Source organism: Euleptes europaea, chromosome 4 (assembly GCF_029931775.1).
Source record: "Euleptes europaea isolate rEulEur1 chromosome 4, rEulEur1.hap1, whole genome shotgun sequence".
NCBI classification, from domain to species: domain Eukaryota; kingdom Metazoa; phylum Chordata; class Lepidosauria; order Squamata; family Sphaerodactylidae; genus Euleptes; species Euleptes europaea.
In genome coordinates, this window is record NC_079315.1 from 36,933,939 (window position 1) to 36,954,017 (window position 20,079).

A 20,079-nucleotide genomic window follows, 5' to 3' on the forward strand; every position below is an offset into this window, starting at 1 on the left:
TCATTTTATCATTCAGGGTTGTGTTTGTTTTTATTTTTTAAACCCATTTATTTTATTTTAGATTTCAGATTTTTCGGCAAACCTGGGGAATTTTTCAAGTTTGTCAAAAATCCATTTTGTCCATTCATGGCTCCAATCTCCATATTTAAATCTCCTCAGATTAGGCCAGGTTGAGAATTAGAATATACATACACACACACACAAACACACAAGTGGGGACTCACAACAAAATGTTGCAGGGTGTGGCTGGACCTCGACTGCGAGACTTAGTTGGGTGCCTCACGCTTAGCCGTCATGCTGCAGAACGAATACATAGAGTTACATCGTAAGCGCTATGGTTATCGCTTGGATTACCGTGAGAAAAAAAGGAAGAAAGAGGGCCGTGAGGCTCATGAGTGCTCAAAGAAAGCCAAGAAATGATTGGTTTGAAGGCCAAGCTTTCCCATATACAGTGCCATGCAGAGAAGAGACAGATGAAAAAGACCATTAAGATGCATGAAAAGAGAAATACCCAGCGGAAGAAAACTCCAGCAGGAGCTGTGCCAGCATACCTGCTAGACAGAGAAGGCCAATCCCGAGCTAAAGTTCATTCTAACATGATTAAACAGAAGTGGAAAGAGAAAGCAGGGAAATGGGAGATTCCTGTACCAAAAGTCTGTGCTCAGGGAGAGATCAAAGTTCTTAAAGTGATTTGGACTGGAAAGAGAAAGAAGAAGGCATGGAAGAAAATGGTTACAAAAGTGTGTTTTGTTGGGGATGGCTTCACACGAAAACCTCCAAAATACTATTAGAATATAAGATGATATGATTATTAATAGGCAACACTTACAAGCTTTTTAATAAGTATTCCTCAAAATCAAATTTCAAACCCAGAATTTGAACTTTTCCAGAACCCAGATCATACTTTTTCAATAGCCAGCATCAGTACACATGAAATTTTAATATAGACTGCCATATGCTCACTACCATACACTGTGCCACTTCTCAAACATTTTGCAGGCTGGTGACCTTAGGGGAACTATCTTCTTCACTTATACTCTCTAATCTAGGTTAATTCTACAGGAAATAAACAGTGGGTGGCCTCAAAACGAGACACCAGTTTTGTGCAAAGTTCATTTCATGACAAAATCTTAGTTCATCTTAGTTTGGGGTGGCCGATTTACAGGAAATGCCCTTGCCTTTGTATGCTTTGGAAGATTATCAATTTGAGATAAATCAGAACTCTGGGACTGAGATCCCAGGTGCTCTCTCACTTGTATATATGACGTTTGTGTTTGTTTATATATTATATATTATTCCTGCAGAAGTTGCTGGGAGGAGGGTTATTTTGTGTTTAATGGCCAACCAGACAATGTTTTTATTTTAATGAAAATAATGTTACCTCCATAATTTATTTGTGGCTCAAACCATGCTTCTCTTATCCATGAAATACTGAGAGTGATAGATCAGCATATTCTCAGATCTTATTCTAGATAACATAGCTTTTATGTCTTCCAGGTAAAATAAACTGAATTGATTAGGCAAAAGATTTTCAATGTCACCCTTAAAAAATGTAAGGCTTTGTTCATTCGCTGTGATATTACAACCTGGATTGCTTATTAAGTTACAAATCAAACTCTTTGTGGTGAATCTTACTGGGTGTCATATAATACAGCATATCAAACAAATGGGCTAGTAGCTTCTATTTGGGTCAACTAGTGTCCTAAATGGAAGTGCAAGTTTCCAATGCACGTAGAACTCTACCTTGGGCTGGGTCTTTTTTAAAAGTAAGGAATTGGGGCAATTAGATATTTCTGTGCCAAGGCATATTTTGGTCCATTGCTCATTCCAACACTTGAGGACAGTTTTTGTCTGTGTTGAGATGCCAGGAGGCAGCTGTATTCTTTTGTGGCTGAGCACCTCTGTTCTCTATACATTACATTGTGCAAATACAACCCCACTTCTTAGTTAGAAATCCAATACGGAGTAACTACCCATTCTCCAACAGATATGGAAAACAAAACAATGGCCCACAGACTGGAAACAATCCATTTACATTCCAATTCCCAAGAAAGGAGACATCAAAGATTGCAGCAACTATCGGACTATCGCATTAATTTCTCATGCAAGTAAAGTGATGCTCAAAATCTTACAGCAAAGGCTGTTACCATATATGAAACGAGAAATGCCTGATATTCAAGCTGGTTTCAGAAAAGGAAGAGGCACTAGAGATCATATTGCAAATATACGCTGGTTACTGGAGCATACGAGCGAATTTCAGAAGAAAATCTGCTTGTGTTTCATAGATTACAGCAAAGCTTTTGACTGTGTGGATCATGAAAAGCTATGGCTGGTTTTAAAGGAAATGGGTGTTCCACTACATCTGATTGTTTTGATGCGCAACCTGTACTCTGGACAAGAGGCCACAGTTAGAACAGAATATGGAGAAACGGAATGGTTTCCAATTGGCAAAGGTGTCAGACAAGGATGTATTTTATCTCCCTATCTCTTCAATCTATATGCAGAACATATAATTAGGAAAACTGGATTAGATTTAGATGAAGGTGGAGTGAAAATTGGAGGGAGGAACATTAATAATTTGAGATATGCTGATGACACTACATTATTGGCAGAAAATAGTGAAGATTTGAAACAACTACTGCTGAAAGTTAAAAGAGAAAGTGCCAAAGCAGGACTACAGCTGAACATGAAGAAAACAAAAGTAATGACTACAGGAGAATTACACAACTTTAAGGTTGACAATGAGGAAATTGAAATTGTCCAAGACTTTCTATTCCTTGGCTCCACCATCAACCAAAAGGGAGACTGCAGCCAAGAAATCAGAAGGAGATTGAGACTGGGAAGGGCAGCCATGAAGGAGCTAGAAAAGATTTTGAAGTGTAAGCATGTGTCACTGGCCACCAAGACTAGATTAATTCATGCCATCATATTCCCTATTACTATGTATGGGTGTGAAAGCTGGACAGTGAAGAAAGCTGATAGGAAGAAAACAGATTCCTTTGAAATGTGGTGTTGGAGGAGAGTGTTACGGATTCCGTGGACTGCCAAAAAAACAAATCAATGGGTTATAGATCAAATCAAGCCTGAACTGACCCTAGAAGCTAAAATGACTAAACTGCGGCTATCGTATTTTGGTCACGCCATGAGACGACAAGAGTCACTGGAAAAGACAGTCATGCTAGGAAAAGTTGAGGGCAGCAGGAAAAGAGGAAGACCCAACAAGAGATGGATTGACTCAATAAAGGAAGCCACAGCCTTCAATTTGCAAGATCTGAACAAAGCTGTCAAATATAGGACATTTTGGAGGACGTTCATTCATAGGGTCGCCATGAGTCAGAAGCGAGTTGATGGCACTTAACACACACACCCATTTTCCAGCCCAGAGCTGGCAATCCTATGAGAGATTTGGAGGTAATATATTTCCTACCATTTGGCAGTTCATCGACTTCAATCTATTAGTCCATTTTTGACACTGGATACTTACAGAAGTGTGTGTGTAAAGCCATCAAGTCGCAGCCGAATTATGGCAATCCTGTAGAGCTTTCGAGGCAAGAGAAGTTCTGAGGTCTTCCTCTGCATAGTGACCCTGGGATTCCTTGGTGGTCTCCCATCCGGATACTAACCAGGACCAACCCTGCTTAGCTTCTGAGATATGACCAGATTAGGCTAGCCCAGGCTATCCAGGTCAGGGCATTTTCCCAATACTCCACCCCAAAATAACAAGACAAATGAACAGCAACAAAATAGGAATATACCATTGGCTATTAAACTTGTTTAACAATTGCATCCTGTCACCAAAGGTGCTTCCTACACTATCAGACAATGTACATTTGCACCTGTCAAGTTAGACTAGTCTAAATAGAAGTGATGAGGATCACAGATCTCTCTCAGCTTATAAAAAGTAAATTGTGAGTATAGCTGCAATTTGGTCCAGGGCCATGCAGGAAGGGGAGAGGTAAGAAGAACTTTTTTGAGGAGCTACTTGAAAGGGTGTGGGAAAAACCAGGAGGGGATTTCTGTGAACGACTGAGTTATCTGAGTGCACATTATGCTGCCCAAAGAAGGGTTCAATTAATACAAAGGGTGTTTTTGTGCTGGTGAAGGACTGCAGGAACTGAAACAAAGGTTCTCACGACAGTTAATATAGCTCGATGTTCCTCATAAAAATTCCGCAAATGTCTATTTTTTGTTTACTGAAAAGTAAGTCCCATTCAGCAAGGTTCTGCTTCTCAAGTTTTAGAGACAAATTAATTACTTCTGCTTCTCTCTGTTGCCAGTCATAGCATTCAAGATTCGATTATTATCAGTGTTGGGGGAGGGGGGTTAAATTATGGCATTTATTTGTTTATATTATATATTTATCCCCCAATTTTCTCCCCAATGAGGACTCAAAACTGCTTACAGTATAATTTACCCCTCCTCTATTTTATCCTCACAACAACCACTTTGATTACGCTGAGAGAGAAAGTGACTGGCCCAAAGTCACCCAGCAAGCTTCCATGGCAGATTCTAGCCTACCACTACACTACACTGGCTTTTTATAGGCAAGCCACTGCCCATCACATAATAGAATCATTTTGTTTAATTTTGTTATCAATTTAGTAACAGTGCTGTAACAAAGAGAAAATTAAGATCATAAGAGAGCATTTGTCTGCAAAGTACAAAGCATACTTACTACTCACACCTACCCAAACAGGCCCAAAGACCTTGATAATTATCAATTGATTGATTTAATGCTATGGCCAGCCAGGAGAGAACAAGAAGCAATTAGCTAAGATGAAACCTGAAGGAAAGAAGAAAAAGGCAAAGGGAAAATAAATAGCCCTAAAAACCTTCCATAACAAGTTGTCTGTCCACACTGCACAACCTGTTCCTGCAATTGCATTTAATGCTTTAAACTGAGGTCTGGGAAAAGAGGACTACAGGAAAGTCCGCTCCAAGGTGCCACCAATTGGCCAAGTGAACGAATCATGAGTGAACGAGTCATGGCAATTCAAAACTAAATGGCTGGTGTGGAGACAACTGAGGTGAGGGGCTACTTCCTGTCTAAAAAGAGGGGTGCCGGGGTCAGGTCTGTGCGACAGTCCTGCTATATGAGAGGGGAGCAAACTGGATCAACTGAGAATGCGGTTTGGTTTTTTTTAATAACACGAAAAATTATTTTTTTCATTATCAGAGGCTCTTTTCCTCATATCCCAGGACACAGCCCTGGTCCTGAAAAACACATTCCAAAATATTCCATATCCTTAGTAAGGCCTAGGAGAAATTAACCTCTGAGTAGAAAACATTTTCCCTGTGGTTTGGGCCGTGATTTATCTATGGCATGTGTACATTTATTTATTTATTTCATTTATACCCCAACTTTCTCCTCAGTAGGGGCCTAGAGCAGCTTGCATCGTTCTGACCTCCATTTTATCCTCACAGCAACACTGAAGTAGGTTAGGCCGATGACTGATCCACAGCCACCCAGTAATATTCCCTGGCAGAGTGGGCATTCAAACCTGGGTCTTCCAGATCCTAGTCTGACACTCTGACCACTATACCACATACCATGTGTGTTTTGCGCAGAAGATTGGAATGGAATAGAATTACAGTCTGACAGTCTTTCTGAATCGTTGCAGACCAGGCACATATACATGTGGAAAACAAATATATGGCTATAATCTCTCTTGCCCTTAAGATCGGCACACAGAGCTTATGGGGTTTCTGATTGAGAAATTTTTTCCCCCTTTATGGTATGTAAGAATGGTCATGCTGATGTATTCTTACTGAATATTGGCAGGGGAAACAGATTTTGCTTACCAAAATATTACGGTCCTATTGTTAAAAACACAAAATATGTTACTCACCTTATAAAGCTACCATTGGTTGGCAGGCCCCCAACAGCCTTCTATGACTTGCAGTAAATACCAGCATCCCAGTTAAATGAGTTTCTCTCTATGCAGAGCTGCTGGGGATTGAATCTAGGATTTTCTGCATGCCAAGCATGGGCTCTGGGTTGCATAGCTGCTTATATTTTAAAAAGTACTTATTTGGCATACCTTGTGCTGATTTACCTTTCCCCCCTTACATAGATTTCAATCTGTTTTATACATGTAACTTAAAAGTGCTTTTTTGTGTGTGAAAAATAGATATGTATCTTTTTAAATGCACTTTTAATCAGATTTCTGAACGGAGTGCTAGTCCTGCACGAAGGTTGATTTACAGCTCTGTTCCAACCACCCTGGGCTTTGTAGTGCAGGAGCAATTCTGGCCATGATGGCAAGGCCGTGGTTGGGAGGGGGGGGAGCAGCCTCCCCGGAGGCAGGCAGAGAGGGCGAGAGAACTGCCTCTCCTACCCAGCACAGAGGCGCCTTCAGGAGAGGCAGTTCTGTCACCCTCACTGCCTGCCACAAGGGCGGCAGCTGCCCTCCTCACCCATTCCCACCCCCATTGCGGCCCTGCATGATTGCTATGTAGAACAAATAGGGCTATCCTGCTGAACCAGCCCACGGTAAGCAACAATTGGAGAGATTAAAGCCATATAAATATGGACCAATTTTACAGCTCTTTTGTGTGGTAGAGTACGTTACGCTAGCGATTAAAAACCAGATAAATATGGACCAATTTGACAGCTTTTTTATGTGGCAAACAGTGACTGATATGGTAGAGATTAAAGTGAGATAGATATGGACCCATTTAACACATTTCTTCTGTGTCCCCCAGTAAATGACACTCTCAAGACTAAAGCTAGATAAAGCACACACACAACTCTAATAGCTTCCTTGTGTTTGATGTTTAAATAAGGCACGCCCAGGTTCATAGTCCAGTGAACTAAAAGCCATTGCTTTTAGTATACACACAAAAGATTGAAGAGAAGGTAGGTTTTTTTTTTTAATGCTTCCACACCTCCTGGAAAGGACATTTTGAAATGCCAATCAAAGTGTAGAGCTCACAGTCTAGTTCCAGCAAAAGCATATGTCATATACAGTATGTAAAGCTTGGATGCAGTTTTCCACTTCTGAAAGTACAAGCATGGAACAGTTGCAAATCCATAATGTGATCTATTTCTCAAGGGTGGCCAGAACTGAGGATATCTAAATCCACTGATTGGGCCTACGCTGAGAGAAAGGAAGCTTTTCCTCCAAACTCGGGGGACCTCCCCAGGTTTGCAGAAAAATCCTAAAAGTTGCAAAAATTATGTTGGGGGGTTTAAACCAGTAATGTTATATTTGCTCATGCACAGATTATTTACCTAAGCTGCTAACGCAGTGGCTCCAGAGGGCACTGCTGCTGCTGTGATGGGGAGGAAGTAGGTGGGTGGCCAGGAGAGCTCTCGCTGCTGCTGTGAAGGGAAAGGAAGTGGGAGGGTTCCTATGAGAGTCGCTGTCACTGCTGCTACTATGAGGGGAAGGAAGAAGTGGTCGGATGGCCAGGAGAGCCACCACTGTTGCTTTTTTTTGGGGGGGGGGGGAAGCAGGCAGGTGGCTGGGAGAGCTGCTGCTGCTGCGGGGGGGGGAGCAATGGACAGGTGGCTGGGACAGTGATGGGGGGCAGAAGGAGAGAGTGATGGTGTGGGGAGTCAAAAAGAGAAAGTGATGAGGTGTTAAGAGAAAAAGTGATGGGGTGGGGGGAAGAAAGAGGGAAAGTGACAGACATGGAGGAGAGAGAGAGAGAGTAAAAAAAAGAGTGGCAGGAGGGAGAAAGAGTGAGACACAGGGAAGAGAGGAGGAAGCAAAGGTGGGGGGAATGGGATAGTGTGGGTCCCCACTTGTATGATTCTAATTTTCATGTTGCAGAAATGGGGATGAAAATGACCAGGAAAACAAGATCAGTTTTGACAGTTGGGTTTGTTAAGGGTCAAGCTAGACACCCCACACCTGTGTACCAGGACTGGGTAGTCAGCGAATCCCTATAAAGAGGGATCAAGAGAGGAACATTGTCAAGTGCAGCATCAGAGGGCAGATGGGGGCAAAAAACATTCCCCCCGTCTCACTTTGCTCCCCTTCAAGCCATTTCCCCCCTCCTGAAATAGGACTTCGTAACCAGTAGTAACCTCAAACAGGAGAAGAACGTCTTTACAAATGATCTGGGGGGAAATGTGGGAGGAGGAAGATTTCAGCCTCTCTCCATGTAAATCTTTCTTCCCCGCTCCCACCAACTAGGCACATTACCTGATCTTTATTTCAAGGAACTATTCCTTATTATATATGGAAGAAATACCTATGGAAAAGAAGATGTTAACCAGAACTTCAAAAGGCAACTAATTTAAACATTACTAGAATGGTATATTCATCTTTGGTTTCGTGCAGCCCCGCATCAGGATTGCGCCTGCGCACAGGCCTGCCACCAGAAAGCCTTTTAGTTAAAGACAGTAGGGGCTGCACCTCCCACTGGAGCCTGTGAGCAGCTTCCCACCTAAACTGTAACTTGCTCCACGGGGACGTGCCCCCTCTCCCTCACTTGCCTTGGGAAAGGCAACGTTTGGGAAGGGGAAGGACCTTAACAGGGTATGCCGTAGAGTCCACCCTCCAAAGCAGCCATTTTCTCCAGAGGAACTAATCTCTGTTATCTGGAGATATGTTGTAATTCCAGGAGATTTTTAGGCCCCACTTGGAGGTTGGCAACCCTGTAGCAGCTGTCACATCATAATCTGGCTGAGTATACTAAAAACTGTCTGGCAATAGATTCAGTTCATAAAGAGTTTTTGTACAAATTCCACTGAAATTAATAGAATTTATAGGCTAGCAGTGTATTTTGAAGGATTGTGTCCTCTGTATAGGGGTGGTGAAGATGTAATATTTTCAAAGATTTTTCATTTTGTGTATGCGTGTCTATAGCTATTTCTGTGGTTACATCTTGCAATATATCTCATCACAGAGGTCGCTGCAAGCTTCTTTGTATCTTCCGATATTATACTGCTCACACAAGTAGACTGCTTGCATGAATATTGAGTTTGGCTTTGTATAGATGTTGCTATACCAAAAGGTAACTTATGCATTTATCTGTGCTGTTGCAAACCTATTTAAGCTCAGTGACTAACTAGCAATTAACCAGAGATAAGGAAGAGTATACTAGGGCAGTGGTCGGCAAACCGCGGCTCACGAGCCGCATGCAGCTCTTTGGCCCCTTGCGTGCGGCTCTCGGTCGGGTGACGGGAGAGGCGGCGGCTGTCGTCGCCTCCACCGTGCAAATGAACTGAGCCTCTCCTCCTGCCGCTGCTGCTCGCCCGCTCTGGCCCAGAGAGACGCTCGCTGCTGCCGCCCTCCCTCCCCCCCCTCAGCGGCGCTCAATCCCCTCAGGCGGGCCTGGGCAGAGCGGGCAGGCGTCCACGCATGCGCGAGGAGAGAGGCGCGGGGACCCATCACCCGACCGGTCACACCCCCGCACGTGCCTGAGCCACGTGAGGCCCTGGTCGCCGGCGAGGCCCCGCACCACTACCGACAACCACCTCTCCCCTTTCTGGCTGCCGAGGCTGCAGGGTGAGTGAATGGAGAAGGCCGGGGTAAGGGGGGTGGGCTACGAGGAGGAGGAGGCCGCCGCCTGGATCCGGATCCCCAGGCCTGTAAACAAGCGGAGGAGAGGAGGGGAAGTGGCCCTGCTTGCTTGGGGTGGGGGAAGGGGCTGGACGGCTCGGGGTGGGGGTCGTAATCCTCTGCAAAGGATCGTCCCCCTCCCCCCCGCCAACATTTGGGAAGGGGGGGCCATGGATGCAACCCTTTTTTGTAAATATGGGCTTAGTCTCTACTGAGTAGAAAATTATCCCTACACACACTCATCCTTTCTCCCCCCCCCCTTTCTCCTTCCCCATTTTCCTTGCAGGTTTTATTTTGCGCCGTCGTCACCATGCATGACGTTGGTTTGGAAGTAATGCACTCTTTTCTTCCCCCCCCCCAAAAGGACTGGTCTCTGCCCTGAGGAGCCTGCAGTGTAAAATTTAAAGCGCAAGGGAAAAGGGGGGAAATAGAGGGGGTGAGGGCAGCTGTGGCCGTTTAGAGGTGGAGGTGAATTCCTTTCCACCACCCTTTTTTCCCCTCCCTGGGGAGGGGGTGGTAAGTGAGAGAGGGGCTTCAAAAGCAGGTAATGGCTGAGTATCAGCATTGTCATTTAAAAGCTGGGAACTCAGTGGTTGGTGGTTTTCTTTTTAAAACCTGTCAACATAAAAGACTCCTATGCTTCAGAGTGCTTTCATTAAGACTTAAAACTTTAATTAAAGTTTATTAAGTTAATAAACAGTGTACCTACCTATATGATTAAGTTTAAGAAATTTGGCTCTCAAAAGAAATCTCAATCGTTGTACTGTTGATATTTGGCTCTGTTGACTAATGAGTTTGTCGACCACTGTACTAGGGAATTGTAGGAAAGAGGGCAACCAATCTTGGGTAAAACCTTTATTTGGAACAAATACTGTAAGCCCTGAAAATCAGGGGTCCCCAACCTTTAGGAGCCTGTGGGCACATTTGGAATTCTGACATGGTCTGGTGGGTGCAGCAACAAAATGGCTGCTGCAGGAGGCGGAGCCAGACACAAAATGATTGCCACGGCTTAACTTCAGTAACACAGTGTAGATCCTTGTGCTGTGATGGCAGCTGCTGCCAAAGCAACTATGATGATGTTTTAAAAAATCTGCACAGCCAATCAAGCCTCCAATAGTTACTCAGGAGCCTTGCTGGACAAAAGCCCTACCTGACCTACTCATTTCCTAAAAACACTTGGCAGGCATCAGAAAAAAAGGTGTCAGCAGGTGCGTGGGCACCCATGGGGACTCCTGCTGTAAATGAATGCACAGGCCTTATTTACACACTTTCTGTAAATGAAACTTGTGTTATCATAGCAGTACAGAGTTTGAATTTTTTTTCCAGACACAGTCACAGCTTCAGTAATTCAATTTCATATATGAAATCCGTAAACCAAAAAAAACCAAAACAAAACTGAATATTTTTGTTTGACTTAATTTCTAGACCAGCAGCTTACATCATTCTTCTTGCCTCCATTTTATTCTCACAACATCCTGTGAAGAAGGTTCGGCTGAGAGTGTGCGACTAACCCAAGGTCACCCAGCAAACCTCCAAAGGTAAGTGAGTATTGAAACCTCGATCTTCCAGATCCCAGTCTGACACTCTAACCACTATACAACTCTGGCTTTCAAAACTCACTAGGTTAGATGCTAAGTTTATGTAAACTAGAGGTGCTGTTCACTTCAATGAGAGCTGGGTTTCTGGCTTTCTCTTTGAATTCTGAGTAGCACTTGTAATTCATATGTGAGAGTTGCCCAATTAGAAATAAAAGCTATTAGATGGGATTTGAATATCCCCTGCAATAAAAGTCTTTTATAATGGTACACATAAATGGCTTACAACAGTAAAATCCTACAAATACTTTGTTATTTCATTCTTACGCCTAGTGCCATATTAAGTAAGCTAATATAGAAAATGGGTAAGATTTAAACTATGAAATTATGCAGGTGTATCTAGACACCACTGTAAAACAGGACTGCAAATTATTTAGTTTCTGACCACGAGAGGGCACTACAAACCCTATAATTAACTGCCAATATTACAAAGCTATCCGCAAAAAAATTGATGGGCCTTGATTTACGCTGGAGTTTTCCATCTGACTGGTGTTTCAGTGGTTCATTGAGGAATCCTACATCACTGCTGTGGTGATTTAACTTCCTGCGCAGTGGCCAGCCTTTCACTCTTAGATAAAGTGGTAGGAAATAAATGTACTTGTATTACTGCATGCAGACTAGACCAACTTTGTAATAAATCTGATTAAAAACTGATACACACTTACAGTACAGTCTTAAGCAGAGTTGCATCCTTCTAAGTCCATTGAAGTCAATAGACCTTAGAAGGATGTAACTGCATAGGATGGCACTGTTTACATAGTGAGTGTAATAGCCTTCCACTTCTGGCAAGATAAATAGCCTTTATGGATGTGTGTTCAGATATATCGATATTCGGAAATATCTGGGTCTGGCATTTTAAAGCACCAAACTTGTTGTGGAGGGTTGCTTTTTGCCTCCTGGGAGCAGGAGGGGGGAGGGAGGCAGCTCTCAAAGGCAAATGAGATCACACCTTATGGGGACCTTGTTAGGCTGGTTCTCTGGGATTCCCTGGTTTAATATTGGCTCTGTTGGGCTTGTGCTGCAACATTGGCCCTGGCTTGGCTTTTGTGGTTTGACATTGGATTTGTTGGGCTGGAAATAGTGTCCCTTCCCTTGCTTCAGTTGATCTTGTTTTGATTCTCTGGTTTGACATTGGATGTGTTGGGTTTACCACATTGTCCTGTGGTTCTGCTGAGATTGCCTGGTTTGACATTGGTTCTGTTGGGCTTGTTGGTTCTGTTGGCATTGGGAGGCTTTTGGCCAGTGGTTGCTTGCTCTTGTGTGTGTGGCTATTCTTCATCCTGGAGAAAGCATGGATTTCCCCCCCATAGGAAACAATGGAGGATGGCTGGGGGCACCTTGTTCAGGGTCCAATTCACTTGAAACTTAGACAGTCTTTAGTGGACAGGCAACTCTAATGCCACTGCAATTTTGGTGTCATTTGCTTGGCAAACAACCACTCCAGTCCCCCAGAAAGATTCCCCATAGGGAATAATGGATCCAAATAATTTTGGAGTTCTGGGAAAAACCCAAATCTGAATACTGAACAAGTACTGGAGATCTGATTAATCCAGAATACTGATAATTATTCCCTCCCTGAAATCTACATCCAAAAAATAATTATTATTTTTTTCTGTTGCAGATCCCTACAGTTCGTCTTCGGTCTTCTGTGCAGTCCCACATTGGGACTGCGCACGCGGAGGCCAGCCATCGGAAGATTTCTATAGCTTCTAGTTACACGATAGGGGGCGCCGACTCCTCCACGCATGCGCGTGCCTTCCCGCCAAAGCAACGCAACGTCGGAGGTCGGCGCCCCCTATCCCTCAGTTCTTTCTTTGCCGCCTGTAAGGAAGGTTCATCAAAGCTTCGCTCTTCTTCTACCTACTATCGTATCATGAGTCTTTATTCCTGAATATCTGTTTACCGCGGCTGCGGTGATGGCGCAAACCGCCCTGTTTAAGAGATGCTCCCAATGCAACTCTAAAATGTCAAAAACTGATGACCATGCCCTTTGTGTCCTGTGTCTGGGTGAAGGGCACAAGGTGGGCTCCTGCAAAATTTGTATACAATTCACGCCAACAGCTCGCTCTAATAGGGCTGCGCGTCTGCAGGCTGCGTTGTACAAGAAGGCCCTTACCTGCTCTGATTTGCCGGCTTCGTCTCAATCGGCCGCGCGAGAGCATGCCCCCAGGGCCGAGTCTGTCGGTTCCGTCCGCTCGGTTCCGACCTCGAGTTCGAAGAGAAAACCATCTCGATCCCCTGAGACTAAAGAGAGGAGATCGGCTTCGGAACCGACGCGTAAGAAGACGTCATCGGAACCGACGCATAAGAAAGCAAAGGCTAAGACCAAGCACTTGGAGGGTCAGAGCGTCGAGGGACGCGGTCCCAAGGCTTTCCAACTCTCGGTTCCGAAGCCCTCGGTTTCGACTGAATCAGTGCTGATGGAGGGACTCTCTACACCCCCTCCCCCTCGGACGCCCTCACCCATTGTAGGGCTCGATTCCGAGTCGGAACTGGACCTCCCTGACCTCTCCATCGGGGACGCCCTACAGATTGAAGGGACAGATACCTTGGTTCCGACGCAAGTGGCGTCTTCTTCGGCTCCGGGTCCTTCGGTTCCGACTCAGCAGCCTCAGCCTCCACAACCCTGGTGGCCTCCACAATGGCCGTCTCAACAGCAACCCCAGTGGCCTCCTTCGGTATCACAGCAACAGTGGCCTGCTTATGGATTTTATCCGCAGTGGTTCCCTCCTCAAGTGCCATCGGCTCCATGGCCGCCGGCACCGACCCAGGCCCCAACTCAACCTTCTGCTCCTCGGAGAGAGCCACATTTTTCAAATCAAGACAGCGACACCGACTCAGAGCAAGGGTCTAGGTCGTATTATTCAGAGCTGGGCTCTAATACTTATTCTAGTCATTCTCCACTGGATGATGTAGTGGGTGACGCTTCTACATCCTCGCCCACGGATGACAGCCGGTCATTCTCTGATCAGATGCTTAGAATGGCTAACGCTCTGGAGATCACCATTCGCCCCTCCAACCCTAAACCGAAGGAGAAGATCCTCTCAGCATTATATTCAGAATCTCCTACCACGGTTGCTTTCCCGATACTCTCAGACTTCATGGACATGGCAAAAAAGGTATGGGAAAAGCCGTCCTCCATTCCATGTACAGCCCGCAAGGTGGAGAACCTATACAGGGTTCAGCCTGAGAACTGTGAGTTTCTATTCTCTCACCCTGCACCTTCCTCGTTGATTACAGCGGAGGTACAGTCTAAACACCGTCAGGGAGGGCAATCATCACCGGTCGACAAAGATAGTCGCAAAATCGATGCTCTAAGCAGAAAGGCTTACTCTGCCGACGCCTTGATTTTTCGTATAAGCAATTACCAAGCGGTGATGGCTGCGTACCAACTTTTTTTGTGGAACAGAATGTGTACCTTTATTGATCACTTACCTGAGGAAGAGAGATCCTTAGCAAAGATAGTAGCTTCGGAAGGGTCCAAACTCGCCAAACACCAGATGAACGCTGGTAGACATACTGCAGATTGCTCGGCAAGGAGTATGGCAGCAGCTATTTCACTTCGGCGTTTCTCCTGGCTGCGTTCCACTAATTTAGCACCTGAAACAAAGAATAAAATTGAGGACTTACCATTTGATGGTCTAACTCTCTTCTCCACTGCCACCGATGATACCTTAGAGAATCTCAAGAAACAAAAACAAACGGCAAGGTACATGGGTGTAACTGCTCCTCCCTCGGTACCTTATTACAGACAACGCTTCCCCTATAAGGATAGCTTTCGTCGCAACCGTTTTCAAAGGCAGACTCCCTCTGGGTCTTATGGCCAACAACAGCACCAGCAACAAGGTCGCACCTTCCAGGGATATCAACACGCCAATAGACGCAGATCTGGCAAGAATCGGGCCTATCAACAACGCTCACAATCACCACAGAAACAGGGCTCTAAGCCGGCTTTCTGACTGAGGGAGGATTACCAGGCTAGCGTAGTTAGATTTGGGGATAGGTTGGTCCCTTACCTACCTGCCTGGGAGAATATCACAACTGATACATGGGTCCTCTCCATTGTTCAATACGGTTACCGTTTAGAGTTTAGGTTCCTTCCCACGTTGGGTCCTCCCCCTAGAACTTCCACGTCGGTGCACCCCAGTTTGGTTTCTTCGCTCGCCGACCTGGTCCAGAAGGGAGCGGTTGACCAGTTCCCCATGGACGCTGTTGGACCTGGTTTCTATTCTAGACTTTTTGCAATCCCTAAAAAGGATGGTGGTCTTAGACCCATTTCAGACCTCTGTCAGTTAAACAAGTTTCTGTTTAAACAAAAGTTCCGTATGCTTACCCTTCTTAATGTGTTAACCTTATTAAAACCTGGTTGGTGTTTCATTGTTATCGATCTCAAGGATGCTTATTTTCACTTATCCATTTATCCTGAGCACAGGAAATTCCTTCGCTTTGTGGCAGGAGGTAATGTTTACCAATACCGGGTCCTCCCTTTTGGATTGTCCACAGCCCCTAGGGTATTTACCAAATGCATGGCTGTGGTGGTATCTTACCTCCGTACCCAAGGCTGTACCATATTTCCTTATCTGGACGACTGGCTCCTTACTGCCCCTACGGAGGAAGAACTAGTAAGGAACAGAGACCTAACTCTCAGCCTTTTGGAGAGTTTGGGGTTGATGTTAAATGTGCAAAAGTCAGTCCTATCCCCCTCTTGGTTGGTCCAGTTTGTCGGAATGAGATTACATTCCCTACAAGGTAAGGCCTTTTTACCGGACGATCGGCTGATCCAACTTAAGCACTTAGTAACAGCAGCCCAATCGAAGCGTTTTCGCTCTGCCCATTTCATCCAGACACTCCTGGGCAAGATGGCCTCTACGACAGCAGTGGTACCCTTTGCCAGATTGAACATGAGACCCCTACAGAATTGGTTCGTTCGTGCATTCAACCCCCGAACTGATTCTCAGGCTATGAAATTGTCAATACCCAGGTCTCTGTTAAGATCCCTCACTTGGTGGGATTCGCGACATAATTTGAGTCAGGGCATGCCCTTTGGAATCCCTTCGCATTCTAAAGTAGTAACATCTGATGCCTCTAACTTGGGTTGGGGAGCCCATTGTGACGGCTCTTCCGCACAAGGTGTTTGGTCCCCTACTGAAGCATCTTTCCATATTAATTTATTGGAACTGAGGGCAATTCGTTATGCTCTTATTTCATTTGCAGATCTGCTTCGCAACGAAAGTGTGCTTATACAGACAGACAACACAACTGCGATGCACTACTTGAACAGGCAGGGAGGCACGGTCTCCGTGTCTCTCTGCCGAGAAGCGACCAGAATATGGAAATGGGCTATAGTCAACAAAGTGTCTCTTCGGGCTATTCATATAGCAGGCGTCTGCAACTCTCTGGCCGATACATTGAGCAGGGTATTCGTACCACGCTACGAGTGGTCCCTCAATTGGAAGTACCTGTGCCCAATTTTTCAACAATGGGGTTTTCCTGTGCTAGACTTATTCGCAACATCGAACAATGCCAAAGCCCCTCTTTTCTGTTCCAGGGCGGGTCTCGATCCCAATTCTTTGGGAGACGCTTTTCTACTCCCCTGGGGCAAGGGCCTTCCCAGCGCTTTCCCGCCACTACCTTTAATGGTGAAGGTCTTGGACAAGATACAAAAGTCTCGGACCCACTGCATTCTCATTGCCCCGTTCTGGCCGAGACAGGTTTGGTTCTCCCTACTATATCGGATGGCAAAGGGCAAGATAATCCACCTACCACCTGCCCAGGACCTCTTACTAACCGGGACGGTTTCCCACCCAGAACCGCACAGACTGCGCCTGACAGCCTGGCTCCTGTTCCCCCCGGTCTAAGTTTTTCTGATAGAGTGCTTGCAGTGGTCCTGAATTGTAGGAAACCCTCCACTAGGGCTTCCTACTCTGCTAAATGGGAACGTTTTTCTAAATGGTCCCTAGATAAAGGTTTTCCACCTCACTCATGTCCTTTACCTACTGTTTTGGAATATTTGCTATCACTAAAGGATAACGGCCTCAGCGTGTCCTCTGTTAAGGTTCACTTGGCGGCCGTGTCGGCCTTTCATGTCTGGATTGATGGTGTCTCTTTGTTTTCACATCATACATCCAAGATGTTTATGAAGGGGTTATGTAATCTATTTCCCCCTGTAGTTAGACCTGTATCCCAGTGGTCTTTGTCTCTTGTTTTATCCCAATTAATGTTACCCCCATTTGAGCCTTTGCATTCGGCTTCTATGGCTCATTTGTCGCAGAAGGTTTGTTTTCTAGTTGCGATCACTTCAGCCAGAAGGGTGGGGGAACTGGCAGCGCTGAGTTCAGTGCCTCCGTTTCTACAGTTTTACCCAAATAGAGTGGTCCTTAGACCTAGTTTTAACTTTAAGCCTAAGGTGGTATCCAAGTTTCACTTATCCCAGTCTGTTTCCTTACCTGTGTTTTTCCCTAACCCACTCTCTGATGCAGAGAGATCGCTCCACTCTTTGGATTTAAAGAGAGCTCTGCTTTATTATTTACAACGTACCAAAGAAATTAGGAAATGTAAAGCTTTATTTGTCTGTTTTGCGGGACCCAAGATGATCTACAAGTTTCTTCTCAGTCTATTTCCAGATGGATTATCCAGACGATTAGATGTTGTTATCATCAGGCCGGAGTCCGTTGTCCTGGTTCCCTTCGTGCCCATTCTACCAGAGCGCATTCGACTTCTACGGCGCTTCGAGGAGGTGTTCCCTTGTCTGACATCTGTAGAGCTGCGACGTGGTCGTCACCAGACACGTTCATCCGTCATTACGCAGTGGATACTGAATCTAGAAAAGATGCAGATGTGGGGAGAGCGGTCTTACATTCCTTGTTTGACTAGTAGCTCATACCCTCCTCCATAACAGTGAGTAGCTAATTAGTCTCCCAATGTGGGACTGCACAGAAGACCGAAGACGAAAACAAGGTTTCACTTACCTGTAACCTTTGTTCGTCGAGTTGTCTTCTGTGCAGGCACACATCCCACCCTCCTGCCCCGCTATGAGCTTTTTAATGTTATTCTGTTTTTCCTTTTAGAAGTTCATGCGGCTGGCAAATTTCAAGAACTGAGGGATAGGGGGCGCCGACCTCCGACGTTGCGTCGCTTTGGCGGGAAGGCACGCGCATGCGTGGAGGAGTCGGCGCCCCCTATCGTGTAACTAGAAGCTATAGAAATCTTCCGATGGCTGGCCTGCGCGTGCGCAGTCCCAATGTGTGCCTGCACAGAAGACAACTCGACGAACAAAGGTTACAGGTAAGTGAAACCTTGTTTTCTTGCCCTTCTCTGTACCAGTGGTTAATATGATATGGACAGCAAAAAAAATCTACATTTATAGATCATTATAAACTAAAAAACATGCAATATGAAAAAACATACACCACCACTCATCTGCCATGAGTCGAATACTTTAACATATCTCTTTAGCTTTCCCCCCGTGTTTTCTTATCTGGCCTCAAAAACACACCCACCTTTTTTGCTTGTCTCAGAGATATTAGAACAGACATTACTGATGGTTTCTGACATACTTGAAATACAGGCTAGCATGATTTCTGTTGGGATGCTGTCTATTAAAACAGGCAAGTAGTGTATCCTACAGCCAGGCTTGAAGATATATTAGCTATCACAAGCTAATTTTTATGGCAACAGTAATAATTTATTTTCAGATGCCTTTCATGGCATTTGCTCTATTGTGTAAAATACTTATAAAGTATTGCATAAAAGAAGTTCCCAGATTCAGTCCCTGGCATCACCAGTTAAATGATTTCTGGTTGCAGTTACTGGGTAAGGTCTTGGAGATTTGTTGCCAGTCAGGTCTTGCCTGAGGTCTTGGAGATTTGTTGCCAGTCAGAGTATGTAGTATTGAGCTAGATGGACCAATGGTCTAAATCAGTATAATTGCAAGGTGTAGTTGAGGTGGTCTGTTGTGGCAAAACAAAACAAAAGTCCAATGGTACCTTAAAGACAACAGTTATTTCAAAATTAGCTACTGAGAGTCACAATTCTGAGAAGTGAGTGGTGACTCACAAAAGCTCATATTGAAATAAATCTTGCTAATCTTTAAGATGCCACTGGATTTCTGTTTTATGCAGCTTCACATATTAAATATGCTCTTGTACAAGTACAGCGCTATTTGCAGAGCTCTAGTCATTCAGTGGAAATTATAAAAGCTTCCCCCCCCTCAGCTTCTCTTGCAAAGCCTTCAGCCAAATAATTCTCATGTATTTGGAGTCACAGTTAAATACAGAAAACACACATCTGCAAGGCCATCAATACTGACATCCTGGTAGGCTTCACTAATGTTTTTATTGGCTACAGCCTCATTTGAGGAGGGGCTACAGAGGTCCCAGGTTCAACCCCCGGCATCTCCCAGATAAAAAGGATGAGATAGTAGGTGATATAAAAGACCTCTACCTCAGACTGTGAAGAGCTGCTGCCAGAGTAGACAATACTGAACCTGATAGACCAATGGTCTGAATTGGTATGAGACAGCTTAGTGTGGAATGACAAGATGCTAATATGTTTTGCAGTAAACAGCTCAACACCCTCAACCTCTCTTTTCTTCCCAGTTAAGATCCACAAAAAGTCAGGTACCTATCTGGGTGAGCCCCTAACTTAAATAGAATTCAGCCCCTTCCTTTCACAAGCAGGTCTACTCAGAATCCTACTCAGGTCTATTCAATGGGGCTTGCTCCCAGAGAGGTGTTCTTAGGAGTCTCTCCCCCACCCACACCCCAGAATGAGGGAGAAAACAAGACAGGCAAAGGGGAAGCACAAAGATGCCCAAATCCTGGCAGCATCTTGTAGCGTAGTTTCATCCCCTCACAGAAAATTGCAAGTGGAATCCATGTAAGAGTTCACCTCATGCATGTCATGGCTTTAACTTTCATACCACAGAGATTTCCATAATGTTTAAAAAACAGTGCCTATGTTTTCCATTA

General features: G+C 44.9%; 1 pseudogene; it reads left to right on the forward strand.

Moving 5' to 3' along the window:
* The first annotated feature begins 261 nt into the window (after positions 1 to 261).
* LOC130476965 (ribosome biogenesis protein NSA2 homolog) lies at positions 262 to 791 on the forward strand (annotated as a pseudogene).
* Positions 792 to 20,079: the final 19,288 nt, after the last annotated feature.